General features: G+C 43.0%; 1 protein-coding gene across 4 annotated transcripts in view; it reads left to right on the forward strand.

Moving 5' to 3' along the window:
- cbfa2t2 (CBFA2/RUNX1 partner transcriptional co-repressor 2) overlaps positions 1-14405 on the forward strand; it is a 60069-nt gene that overhangs the window by 29757 nt on the left and 15907 nt on the right. The window contains exon 1 of one of the 4 annotated variants that reach the window (XM_074666492.1): positions 6145-6593. The exons of the other annotated variants lie outside the window; for them this stretch is intronic. The gene's annotated coding sequence lies outside the window, so the exon portion shown is untranslated. Of the gene's footprint in view, positions 1-6144; positions 6594-14405 lie in introns of those variants that run through there. 4 annotated transcript variants of the gene reach the window in all.

Below are 14405 nucleotides of genomic sequence, written 5' to 3' on the forward strand. Positions count from 1 at the left end.
CACTTTCATCTATTTGCCTGTTCATAATTCATGATCTAAAATGTGATTATCAGCATCAAACCTGGAAATACTATTTACCAGCAGCCATAGTTTGGTAGAATTTTCCCAGAACACAAATCTGTTGACAGCATCTAGAAAGAAAGTCCCTATTATGACACTACACCAGCGAACAAAGTTCAGCAGTGAGAAGCATGATCTGACCTTTTGTCTGATGAAAAAAAAAGGATTATATTGTTATAATATGTAATATACTTTGCAGAAAATTTACTCTGAGTGGGATGGATGTTCATCCATATTCATTTAGTTTTTAGTTATTTGTTCTATTTTGTTTAAATTTTATTAAACCAGGAAAGCATCATTGAGATTAAAAAACTCTTTCACAAAACATTCTGGCAAAGACAGCAGTAGGTCATGGAACACAATTACAAAAAAAAAGACAAAAAACACAAAACACTGACAAAAGCGTATCATCATATGTAACATCGGTAAAATTAGCCATCAAAGCATTGACAACCTGATGCATCATCCTTCAGCACCCGTAGGGGCTGTTTACACAACAATGGTTTTTGGGTGAAACACAAAAGTATTGGAGCGTTTTGGCCTTGCATTTACACGGGAATGGCATTATAGCCGACCTAGAAACACAAACTTTTAGAAAAGGCCTCCAGAGTGGGATTTTTCTGAAACGCTGCTGACACCATTGCCATGTAAACAGTAACATGGCATGTTCACACTCCGCTTTGTGCAAGTGCATACAACAGTACAACAATACCGTTGTTACGATCGTTGCGGACTACCATGTTGTGCTTGTGCTGCTGAATCTGCTGAATCTGCTGACTGTCTTTGAATAAAATGTGCATCTGTTTCTCCACTTCTTCACTTAATATCCGCCAATACACCAGATGATCGGCTCAACTCTACTGCAGTTGGGATCTGCCAAAAGCTGCTCCTGGACAAGACCGTTATAGCGCCAACTACAGGCGTTTTCGGTCCCTCAGCATTTCTGTGTAAACATAGATTTTTTCACTGCATTTTAGCGTTTTTAGATTAAACATTGTGTTAACGAGGCCTCAGTCTACTTTAAAAAAGTTTTCAAGAGACATACTCCCTCAGGCCCAACTTCTCCTGCAACAGGTTCCACACTACAGGAGCTGCATATCTAATGCCGCGTTTCCACCAAGCAGACCTGTTCGGTTTGTCTCGGTACAGCGTGCATTTTGTGGCGTTTCCACTGACTTATCCGGGGACAGATCCCCAAATAACTGGGACGAGCCGTCCCACTTTTCCGCGACCCTTTCATATGGGTGCCAGAATGAACCGATCTGCTCTTGGAAGGTGGAGCTACAACACTGCAGACCGTTGATTGGTCAAAAGAATCGTCACTTACCCCGACAGCAGCTGCATTTCTCCTGGTGGCACACAGACTTCTCTGAAACAAAGCTTGATTACACTCTGTATCAAAGAGCTACATGCCAATCACAGAGAGGACGAAATGCTGCATGTCTCCCATCTATGCTCTTTGTTTACTATGTCACGTTTTTCTTCTTCGTATTTTTGTTTCCTCTTCCTTCTTTGTTCTTCATCGTTAAACTGTGTCACGCTGCTACAGCGTCACGCTATTGTTTAACAGCTGTGGCTTTGGGCATCCGGCTTACATGCTGCCTACCACGAGGGGGCACAGTTTGCTGTGGAAACACAAACAGGATCAGGCTTAACTGTACCAAACCATGCCAAACCGTACTGAACTGAACCAGCTTAGAACTCCCTTTTTCTATCTCAAGTTGTTTTTTAGGAACAGGCAGCAAAAATAGGTCTGTAAATGAGAGACATAGTTAAGACTGTAAGTTCAAAAATTTCTCAACTTGATGCAATCACATATGTCCCATACCCATTGATATAAATCATAAGACCTGACATGTTAAACAGTGTTAAACTTTACATCTCAACTCCCCTTCATGCCTTCCACACCTGTCATCACTCAGGGATCATCCTGAAAGAGTGAACGCCGTGGGAAAATTTGAGCAGCAGGACTCTGGTATTTCTTATGAGTGAACGTGTGATAAGGCTCATAAAATGTGTGCTGCTCAGACAAATGTGTACATTATATGTGAATACTAGAAACCTTCTGTGTATCCTCTGCGTTAGTTCTGTCTTTTTCTTGTAAAATCCTGCTTTTAAATAGCATATTACTTTGATTAACCAAAAATATCTTAGTGTCTCGAACCTCATCCTTAACTTTATCTTTATTACTTGTTGCTGCATGCCCACATCCACAGAGTGTCTAATTCTTGTTTTGCTGGTTTTAAAACCCAAAGAATGAGCTGGCCTTTCAGTTAAATGGGAGCTAGCTACTGGCCGCTGTTTACCTCCTCTGTATGCTAATCATGCAGCCATGGGCAGGGTAAACTTACATGCATTGTTATGGTAATGTGCCTCAGAAAACTGCCTCCATGTGTATGGAGTGATTAAGGAATGAATAAAGCATCACAGAGCTGAGGCTACTCACATGTTTTTAAAACATTTGAGTAGCATAAAAATCACCAGCTTAAAAAAAAAGAAAGACTTCTCTCAAAAATCCAGTAGACTTAACAGCACATGCGTGATTACAAATTGATGCTGCCTCAGTGATTTCTTATCTTGTTTATTCTATCACCACTCGTTGAATCTGGTACTCCCTCTTTCTTCTTCTTCTTCTCCCCCTCTCATTTTTTTCTGTCCTCTCTAAAAAAACTGCTGTTTACTTTTTCTAAAAGTGGAAGTTTGGCGAGGGAGCGTGTGAACAGAAACAGATGCTCTTGCTCTCTCACTCTCGCTCTCTCTCTCGCACACACACACACACACACACACGCACATACAATGGCAAACAGCTGCATGCAGATAACTGTAAAAGGAAGTTATACCGTGTGCGTACATAGAACAGCAGTGACTGAATGCTCAGCAGGTTATGGTTACAGAGGAGTGCTGTAAGAGACTTCAGACTTTTCAAATTGGTCTCCAGTTACTCCTGTTTATCTGTACATTCAGTAATCCCTCTTCTATTGCCTCAGTTACACTTCCCCTGCAATTCAAGCTCCACTCACAATGACAACCAGCTCCTCGTATTTCCTCCTGAGATAAGCTGAGATTTGGTCTCAAATCAGCGCGGGTTAGGGGCTCTTTGAAAAGGGGGAGTGTGTGTGTTGTTCCAGGTAACAGAGGACAATGTAAACGACTCAGGAAGTCCTGGAGTAACAGATTAAAGTGTTTAAAGATCAGTGGACGTTGAAACACACCAAGCCGCCTCTTCTTGTCTCAGAATGTGGACTGCCCCAAGGAATTTAAGCCTCTGAAGAGTTACAGTGACGACTGTATTTCATCTTTTGCTGCACCAATTGTACAAACTATTTACGGTGCACAGCTTGTGTTGGTGTGAAAGACTTGATGATAAAGTCGGTTAGAGGTACTGTGAGTACAAGCTGTTTGGCGTTAAGTGTAATGTCCCCATTTACTGGAAACGGTAGTGCTTCTCTAGGGGGGTGTTAACACAACAACGGTTTAAGGGTGAAACGCAAAAATTTTGTTGCATTTCAGCCACGTTTACACAGAACCGGCGTTGAAGCCGACCTAAAACACAAACTATTGAATAAGGCCTCCAGAGTGAAATTTTTCTGAAACGCTACTGACACCGTTGCGAAACGCTGACGTCACACTCCGCTCCTCACAAGAGCATACAACAGTACAATAGTACCGTTTACGATTGTTGCAAACTACGGTGTTGTGCTTGTGCTGCTCAATCTGCTGAATTTTCTGGCTGTCTTTCAACAAAACGTGCGTCTGTATAACCACTTCTGCACTTAATATTCACCAATACACCAGATGATCAGCTCAGGAGACATCCCAAAAGAGGCTTCAGGACAAGACAGTTATAGGGCTGATAACAGACCTGGCATGCTTCCTACGGTGTTTTCCAGTCCCATAGCATCTCTGTGTAAAGGCAGTTTTTTTTCACTGTGTTTTAGTGTTTTCTGATGAAATACTGTCGTGTAAATGGCGCCTTAGTGTACAGAAGGTAAGCAGACTATCTTTGCAGTGATACTCACAACCCGAGTGAACCCTGGGTATGTCCTACCAGTGCTTGTCTACCAACTATAATCTCACCAAGCTTTCTTCTGCTCTTCTTTCCTTTTTTTGTTTTTTGCTAGTCCAGCTTCAGTGTCCACCAATACAACAAATTAAATATAAGAAATAGTTTTCTTGAAGAAAAGGGCAGATCTTGGGTCCCACTTGGTCACCTCACTCTCATCTCAACTTAGCTGGTTGGAGTAGTGTTGCCAAAATGAATTTATATTTTTCATGTTCTAAATCTTAGAGCTAGCATTTCAGCATTTAGAAATAATTTTGGTGTCAGTAATCTCATCTGATCTGTGGATTGTTACTTGAAACAAAGTGATCGCTACAACAGTCAATGCAAATAGAAGTCAGAGATGGACGATCTGTTTATTAAACATGTAAAACACAGTGACAAAAACTGACAAGTCAAACAGACTTTGCTACTGCAACGGATGTTCAAGATGGCGAGCAACATTTAGCTCAGCGACAGTCAAAGCCTGGTATCCATCATCTGTCATGTTTGTTTACCCTTCAGACGCAACTGTGAGGGATGTTGCCAGATTTCCAGAGGTCTCTGGTTGTTGGTGAAAGGAATCTGTTGTGTTCTGGTTTTGCCTTGTCATTTCAATCCACAGGCTGTAAGAAGAAAGCCGTTAAATCAGTCATTGTTTATTACTGCACAGGGTCCACCATGTCTGTAAACATCTCTATTTTAAAATCTTTCAGTGTGCACCAGTCTTAAAATCCTAACTCAAGGAAAGTCATCGCTCAGCCCAGGATGGAAAAAACTCACAGACTCTGAGCATGCTCTCGTCTCTGCCACCTGCGTCATCACACCTGGCTTTAAATCTGACTCTGCCTGCAGCCTTTGTCCGTTCCGCGGTGTCGTTTTCAGCTAACACCTACTATGTGCTTTCATGGCCTGCTGGTTACAGTAGCTTCAGATGCGAGGTCTTCCTCCATCTCTCCGTCTCTTCCACCCCCTCCCTCTGCTCTGCTCTCACAGCCACCTGGCCCTGCTACTGAGCCTGCTGGCTGACCAGATGCACCCTGAATAAAGGCAGAGAGAAGCGGGGAGGTAGAGGTTATTATGGGTGATGGTGATTATTCCATCAAATGTAGGTTTGACAAACCAAAAACCCAAATCAAACATCCCATCAGTGAGGATTTTAACAGAGAAATGCACATCCTGAAGGGATAAGTTATTCAGTGCTGTAAGAAGTGTGTACACTTGCAGCACCTCCTTCTCCCGATGAACTGTTTGTGTTTCCCCAACAGCGTTTATTTGCTTGTTTGTTTACTCAGCTGAGTGTCTGTGGATTCTCACACGCTGATCATGCTCTCTCAATTGTCAGCTCTCTAATTAAAAGCAGATTAATGTCTCATTTATCCACGGGGCTCAGAATGAACTTAGCACCTTCTTCTGAACTTTCCTCGACTGAAACTGACAGGGAGGATGAATGACGCCCATTCGCAGCCACGCAGCCTCCTTTATCTTAACCTGCATTGTGTCTCCGGAGGCGTAAATCAGGCGGTGATTTAAGTTTAACTCAGTGAAGATGGAGCACTGAGAAGAAGAGAAGCAGGAGAGGAGAGAAGAATAACTCATTCATGCTCCTCAAGTGTCCCCCCCTGATGGGTTGGCTGGCGAGGCGGCCGCATTAAGGAGCTTGAGACAAAAGAGGGCATCAATGCAAAGGCCTGCATGGAGGAGGAGGAGGGGTGTAGTATAAAAACATTTTAAACGAAGATCCCCACTTTTCCTAAAGGACCCCCTCCCTCAAACACACACACACACACACACATGCAGATGCACGCACACACACTTTGTCCCCCTTGGCACAGCTCCTTGTTTAGCCTTTAGGTGCCAAAGCAATTAGTTATGTTAATTGCAAGGGCCATCGCCGGTGAATGCAGGTTGAATAGAGCCAGTCAGCAGTGCACGATTGGCCAAGAGCGATGGTGGGGGGAGTTGTGACGTAGGCGGAGCACCCGGCCTGTGACAACAGAGGAGCGGAGAGTGTGTGGGAAAACAGGGGAGGGGCTTAAGAGGCGGAGACAGAGAGATCAGGACAGTGGAAGGCTCAGAGCTTGAGAGAGCCAGTGCATGAGAGGACGCAGATTCACAGAGAAACAGAGAGGGTGAAAGAAAATAAGTTGAGCGAGGTGGCAGATCGAGAGGACCCGAAATCAAGAGTGACAGAGAGAGTTTCTCATGACAGGAGGAGAGGAAAAGTGAGGGCAGGGAAGTAAAGAGAGGTGGCGTTTGTAGTCCAGGTCTGCTCGCTTATCTGTCTCCATCTGGGTGCCATCTGTGTCCCTGGCTCTGGCCTTCAACCACACTGGAGCTCACATATGTGGGAATGCAAACACATGCCTGACATATGAAGGCGTGGAGTCAGAGAAAAAGACAAAAAGGAAAGGATAAGAAAGCAGAAACCGCGCCACAGCAGCAGCTGACTTTTTTCTCAAAGGACTGAAGAGTGGACTCTACTAGAGTGGAGGTAGGGGAGAAGATTTCCACCTGGAATACGTCTTTTTCTGGGAGAATTGTTCCTCATTTATCTGTAATTGTGAGTGTGTCTGCTTTTGCAGACTGTGCTTTTGTTTGTGTGTGTGCGTTTGTGTGTGTGTGTGTGTGTGTGTGTTCCATTCTAAGTCCCAGAGCAGCTCTGAACTGTACAGATGGTGCCTCATCCTCTCCTCTTTATCTCTTCATCTCTTCATCCTTGTCCTTTGAGGTAGGAGGGATGAGTTCGTCTGCCTGCTTCCCTTCTCTGCAGCCATATGGACAAAAAAGTACTGATTGCTTGGGAGTCCCTCGTTGCTTTTAGAGGATTATTATAATTTTCTTGTAATTTTTTTATGCTTCTACAGCTGTAGAGGACAAAAGTAGTGAAAATCTTTCATTGTCTTCTTGAAATTATCACACAGCTTGCACTGTTTGGCATTATGTTGCAACAACAGTGGCAGATTTCCTCTCTTAAAAGGATGCTGTTTCAATGTGACATCTTTAGTTTTTAGTTGAACTACTAAAAAACATTCCTGAAATCTTTTTTTGGTGCACAAAAGCAGCTACATTCCTTCTGCAAGCTGCCAAAAAACGAGAGCCTTCTGTTGTTTCTTTCTTTCTCAACTCTCCCTGATCCCTTCCCATCTGTTTCCACTTGTGGCAAGAGAAAGAAAACTTGCCTCTACCTGCGTGGATTATGCTTCCTCCACTTTTTTCCAAAAGCAATACTTGTGCATAAACATCCCAAACTGCTACCTTATCCCGGCTGTGTTATTGGCTCCATGTGTGAGAGAGGCATTTCTCTCAGCTGTCACTTTACTCGGATAGTAATCTGTTTTTTTCCACATGGCAAGCAGAGCAGAAGAAAATAGGTAAAGGAGACGAGTGCATCTGTTGTACAGTTTTCCCAGACATATGGGGAAGAGGAGGGGAACTCCTGGGTCTCTCTTTCATGCTGTGTCTCCATGTTATACAACTCTAGGATCAGTGGGAATGTGGATCCCAACAGAGGGCAAATGTCAATTTACTTTACCACGCATATTGTAGTGAGTAACTGGAGATACACTGTCGGAGGAGCCTTTTCTGGTGGTGGAAAAAAAAGGAAAGGAGGAGGTGTGTGACGGAGAAGCAGACAGAAACAGTGAAAAAAAAAACAAGGAGACCTGGCTTTTGTCAAACCAGGCCAGTCCAGTCTATCAGGGAGATAGGAGAGACAAACTGTCAGCTGCACAGCCTCAAAGCAGAGACCCCTGAACGGTCTGCTGGACACTGTCACACTCCTGACAGCAGGCCCTGTTCTGCGTCTGTGCGTGTGGTGAGAGACTGCGCGTTTGTTCTGATATCAAGTATTTGACTTTTTATTCAGAAAATCTCTTTAAATATATTCATTCTTGCTGATTTTGTTGTTGATTTAAACAGCTCGGATCACGTGCTTGATAACTACAGGTTGAGTCTAAAGAAGCAAGTGTGTTTGCATTTGTGTGCCAGGTGTCCCGCAGACATTATGTCTCCTCAAATACAAGGTTGCTTGTCCTCACTCCCAGCTGTGAGTTTCTCTTCTAATAAATGCAGGCACCGACCACCATGACCCTTGCTACACTGCTACACTATAATCTAAAGAATTCATCCACAGAACTCCCTCCTCTTCTCTTTTTTTCCCACTAACACTCACATTCACACAGAACAGAGCAGCTGCTTCAACGCAGGAAGTGCTCTATTAGTTCCAGTGGCGAGGACTGTGATATCTGGCCCCCGGGGTTCAATGAGAGGTTGTGTGTTTCACTGTGTTTGTGTATATGTGCGGACATGAAAGGATTGGGTCATTTACTCAACAGAAAAACGACTCAGTCACTACAAGTAGCAGCTGAAAGATTGTTTTATCACTGGCAGTGTCTCTGTTTGGGTGAAGTGTGCAGACGTATTTGAGCATTAAACCACCTGCGCTCTTCAAATCTCTACTGTTGGAACACTATTGATGTTGTTTGGGGGCTCCTTGTGAGAAGTGCATGAGTCAGAGGTCTTTCGCGGGGGTCGAGTGACCCTTTCTTGGCTCGAGAGACCTGCTCAGTGAACCAAGAGAAGACCTTTATTTTCTGTGAAGCGGTGGCGGAGCGGGAAGAGTATCAACACATGCTTAAACAGCAGTGGATTGACCTCAGCTGAATCCAAAATCAATTCAAGTTGAGACAAATCACCTGCATAGATCTGTTTCTAAGCATTTGTTTCCAATACATGGGATGATTTGGCATCCATAACTATTTCATTGTGATCACTATGCGAATATGTTGGCAAACAGTTGCATATTTACTCATCCAGCACACATCTATCAACATTAGCACCTGGCCAATGTTTTGCCTTCCAAGTTTATTTGTTTGCTTTGAAGCGAATGAAAAATTTCTTTACCAGTTTCTGAGAATATTCTTCTTGTTGGCTCACATGCTTTGTTCACTTTTCTACATTAGACATTCGTATGAAGTTCAAGACAACCTGATGCTTTGTTTCGTTTTTTTTACTTAATTTGCAGCACAGTCCAAAAACATTTGTAAGTTTAGCAGCTGAAACCAGCCTAGTGATATTGATTCTCAATGTGTTTAGCAGTATCAGCTATTGTTTATTATATATCAGGAAATCCACATCACACAAACTTAAAAAGAGGCCTCAAAGTTGACTTGTCATTCCTTAGCATCTTGAAATGTTCCTACTTTTCAAGCATAAACCCAAAAAGCAGCCATGATCCTCAAAAGGACATGAACCAGCAAAGTGGAACAGCATTAACTTGAGTTCCCGGGTTCGTGGGTGGACAAGAAATGGGTGGTGCTGCCTTTCTGAATAAACTGTCTGTCATAGTCATTATTCTCTCTTTCTTCAGAGACAGAGTTGTATCTCCTCTAAAAAAGAAAAAACTGTGTCAGCTTCTTAACGTTGGTTTTTCTTTGACTTAAAACTTTTACTACCCACACACCCACGCTGACACTTTCAAGAACAACTGTTTTCAAGACTTATAAAAGAAACACTGTGTTCTTAAACATATGTTCACTCAAACCCATACACAATAACACTCGTCACACACGCTCCCACCCACAAACACTGATCCTCCACAGCTATCTGCGTCTCATTCCCCTCATTGTTTTGAGCACAGCTGGCCTCTTTGTTTTACTTATCTGTCTCTCTCAGCGGCTGTGGAGCTGAGGTCTTCTTTACAGCTGGGGCTGAGCTTACCAACAGCTCTGTTTGTGGACTCTCTGGACCGTACCTACAGCTCAGCTTTGATTCACTGCATCCCAGAAAACCAGAGGGCGTCAGATTAGTCATCTGTGCAGACTGTGTTTAGGGAGAGGATAATGTCTTTGTTTTCAGCAATACGGTGAGAAACGTGTGCAGTTTTTGAGAGTTTTTTTTCAAAGAGTTACAAATGTGATCAGAAGCATGGGTACAACAGAGATTACCTTGAATAAATTTCCCTCAGTTCTGAAAGGAAAAATCTGTTAAACAAGTTGTACAACTATTCATTGCATTTTTCATAGCTTTATTCTGAACCATATGATACCACGTGATGCCATACCATACAATGCAATGAAAAGATAAATCACAGTATGATGTAATACAGTACTACACAAGAAAATGTGAATTACAAGGCATTAAATATGGCATGACGTAGGATACGGCACAACATGATACGACATCATGTAATACTAACATGATACAGTAAAATATAACGCGGTGCATTGAGATAGCAACACAACTTGTCAGGATACGAACAATACAGCATAACATCATACGATACTAAACTACAAAGAATGATGCGAACGATTACAACATGAGATGATATGTTGCTATGCAACACAGAACAGTACAACAAATGACATGATACTATATGATATGATACGACACAGCAAAGTACAGTACAACATTACAAAATACAGTATAGCAACATGACTGGTTACAAACAATACAAAACAAAACTTTATGATACATTATGATACAAATGGATTAAACACAACTGATTGTGTCATATTGGAAAGATAAAAAGCAAAATTTGCAAGATTATGCCAAGCTCTGGCATATTTACATGAATGATGTGCTGAAACGTGCATGAGTATGGACTGTCCCTTTAAATAAATCAATAAATAAATAAGTAAAACAATAAAATAAACATGTATATTTTTGGCATTCTCCTTTTTCCTTGAACTTATAAAGTTTATCATCCCCTTGGAGAAATTTTTCATGCACTCAAGTTTGCAGCATCCAGTTTTTTGTACAATGTAATATATATAAGCCACATAAAACAGAGATATGCGATTGAAATGCAAGATGTGCCAACCTTATGTCTGCCTTTCCACTCTACTCATGGTCTATGATGGCAAAGTGCCTGAGATTGTAAAAGTAAAGCTCCTGACATGAAACAAAACATCGGCTCTCTCAGTCCGGGTCAAAAGAGGCTGTGTAAATATCTTCAGCATGGCTCATGTTGATAGCAACATCTGGTTGGCTCGGATCCCAGGCCATTTGGCTGTTCAGGCCCCTGACACCTGGTCTGAAACAGGCTGGTCCTCATGTGTGCTTTGTTTTCTCATGTCCAGGGTTCACATTATGTTTTATGGACTACGTTAACCCGCAAGTTCAGAGTGTGTCTGTGTATATATGACGAGTAGAGAGCTGAGGGGAAACAGTCTTGTTGTCTGGCTGTGGGTTAAGAGGATTGTCTGGTTTGTAATGTATGAGAGCCATCCAGTAGATCCATATTCGTTCAGACACACATGATGATCTTTTTGTGATCCTTCTTTGTGAAAGAGGAGATTTATAAGTCTGACTGGCAGTACATGAGCGTTATGCCCCAAGTATGACCTTGCAGAGAAACTGCAAACTCACTTTGAATGCTTTCTTTTCTCATAATGGTACATCTGAGAGTTTTCACTTTGCGGTGTTGCGTTTAAAGCCTCAGTAGGCTCGTGATGATTGATGGGCAGACTAACCAATTTGCTACGGAGAGGTGAGAAGGGTTGTAACCAGATAGGCAGATAATCTACTGGCCTGGGAGAAAGGAAGCTGGTGTTTGAGAGTCCATGTGTGATCTCTGAGTCCATGTGTGTTGTGGCTCGAGGTCATGATTGACAGGTCTGAACTGTCCGCGTTATGTCACAGTTGCTTTTTATGTGGGTGTGTTGTTGTGTGTGTGAGCCTCAGGCATGCCATTTCACAGGTGTGAGCGTGTCAGTGTGTGTGTTACTTCAGGGATAAGTGTGCTCGCTCTGCTCTGTTGATGACAAATGTAACACCTGGTAAATGGGGCCATGCAGCACACACATATGATGGCACACATCCACTGCCGGCTTCATCCATCGTGGCCCAGCTGTGTGTGACGCAGGCACTTGTGTCTGTGTTTAATAAAGTTTGTGCAATGACGAACAGTTTGACCCACAGACAATGCAGCCTGTAACGGAGCCTGAGTGCAAACTCATGTTCAACAAATAAATTGTAACACAGATATTCCTCTATCTGTGAATCATTACTGATGGTCATAAAAGCAGAAACAGTTGGTACAGATTCATTCTCAACTCTCAAATCTGCAGCAACATAAAACAATCAAAGATGTTTTTCTGATTTTTTTTTTTTAAGACAATTATCTCACTTTATTCCCCTCAGTCTGACCTCATGTACACGTGGACACTGTCCGCTTTCGCCATCAGATCCCCGCCAAACCTCCCCTCCCTCCTCTGCTCCCAGCATCACATCACTGCGCCGCTTTTTTACTGCTCATTCTTACTTTTTATGGACGACGTCTGTCTGCCTGCCTGCTCTGCAGTCCCCTATTTCGTTTTGCTCTGCCACTAAGTACATTTCCATCCCTGGGTAAATTTTCTTTCAGCCTGTGGCATGCTGGATCACAGCAGTGTTATTGTAATCATTGAGCTGCGTGAGGGGTTGAAACAGAAATGTGACTAATTCATCAGTTTGTCTCATTTTGAAAGTCCTTTACCTCCAAATACATAATCTGTCTTTCTCCATAGGTGTCCCTCTGTCTTACTCCTGGCTTTGAACATATCCTTCTCTCCTTTTTCCCCACTTACTGTCAAACCCCACCACCTCCCCTCCCCTGCAGCACGAGGAGCAGAGTGTTGACATTGGGTTTTATCCAAATATGTAGTCTACAGGGCTGGAAGGTGGTAATGAGAGCCAAGAAAAACAGCCTGGCTCAGAGTCTGACAACTTGACTTGTCTTTCAAATGAAAACAGTATTTTCTATCCTTGTTATTCCCTTCCTCCCATCCTCTCCTTGGAGGTACTGCTCCTTCTTTACCTCTGGCGCCTCAAATTTGGCAACTAATTCCTTATTCCTGTCGATTTAGCAGCTCACTTTTGCACTCAGTTTGTAACTTTAATTTTAAAGAATTAAGATGTAGATTTATTTTGAAAGCAAACATTATACAGAAACATTTGTGTCTTTGTCAGATTTATAGCACAGCACCGTGAAGTGTGTTGTAAAAAGTATCTCATTTCTTCCTCCGTTGGAGTGTGGCAGCTGTAAAGAGGCAACAGTTTAGGGGGCATGGGTCCCAAGAGAGCAATAATATAAATGAAGTTGATTGAAATGAGCAAAAGGGAGGGTGTCTTTTTAATTTTCAGAAAGGTGATACCACACACACACACACACACACACACACACACACACACACACACACACACACACACACACACACACACTGAAACAAAAGATCTAAAATAGCCCTTGAACCTGTTGTTTAACTATGAGGTTATAACAACACATCGGCACAGAGAGAGACCACGCACTGCTGAATTATCCACTGTATAAGTGGATGTAGCAGTGTGAGTGTTGGTGCTTGTCCTTTCTTTGCAGTGTGTGTGTGTTTGTGTGTGTTTGAGAGTGGGTGGAGGTCAGAAGGGAGCTCAGGATAGAGGAACAGATGTGTGCTGTATTGTGGCGGTGTGCGTGGACGGACGGGGACCAGGTGCAGCCTTTGTCTCCTCGGCATTTAAGTCCACTCGCTTGCATTCAGCCGCCTCGTGCCTCTTCCCCCTCCCCCTCCTCCTCCTCCATCTCCTCCTCCCTCCCCTCCTCTCATCGGAGGGAAGGCAGAAATGTGTGTTTGGAGGTGGAGGAGGGGACTGCCTTGGCTTAGCTGAGGAGGCTCCAGCAGTCCCTTCTGCACCCCTCCTCTTCCTCCCTCACAGGTGACTGTTGGAGGTCCCAGCTGGCCAGCTCTTGGCCGATTAGATCCATATGGTACAGGAGGAGGAGGAGGAGGAGGAGGAGGAGGAGGAAGGAGTGCCCATCAGTTGCATTGGGGCTAAGGGAGCTATTAGCTTGTCCTTTTTTAGCCTTCAGCTGAAAGAAAACCCTTAATGTTTCATCTTTGCACTGTGAGATTTAAAAAAAAAAAAACTCCCATAAGACACATGTTGAGCAGTTTTATGTTAACTATTCTTTGACGCCTTCCAGATATTTTCAAATCCAGGAATTTTTTCCCTGTTCAAAATCATCATTCAGCATTCAATGCATATGGGGGATAAGGATTATATATCATCACTTTTGGACACCTGTTTGGTGCAAATTGTATTATGTGCCCTACTTGTGGAGGATTTTTGGAAGAAACTAATTCACCAGTTGATATTTAAAATCCTACGTAACTTCCAGCCTTGTGTTAAGAAAACACCTTGAGAGCAGTTAAAATTGAACAGTTTAATTCAGCATACCACTGGATCTCAGAGTCTAGGAGTAAATGAGTCAGCGTGTTGAGCTTAGCTAATGCTAGCAGCACTAGCACAACCTGCCTTTGGTCCTCCT

This window comes from Halichoeres trimaculatus, unplaced genomic scaffold (assembly GCF_033239565.1).
Source record: "Halichoeres trimaculatus isolate MK-OKI-2021-1 unplaced genomic scaffold, fHalTri1.1 fHalTri1_scaffold_1, whole genome shotgun sequence".
In the NCBI taxonomy this organism is placed as follows: Eukaryota; Metazoa; Chordata; class Actinopteri; order Labriformes; family Labridae; genus Halichoeres; species Halichoeres trimaculatus.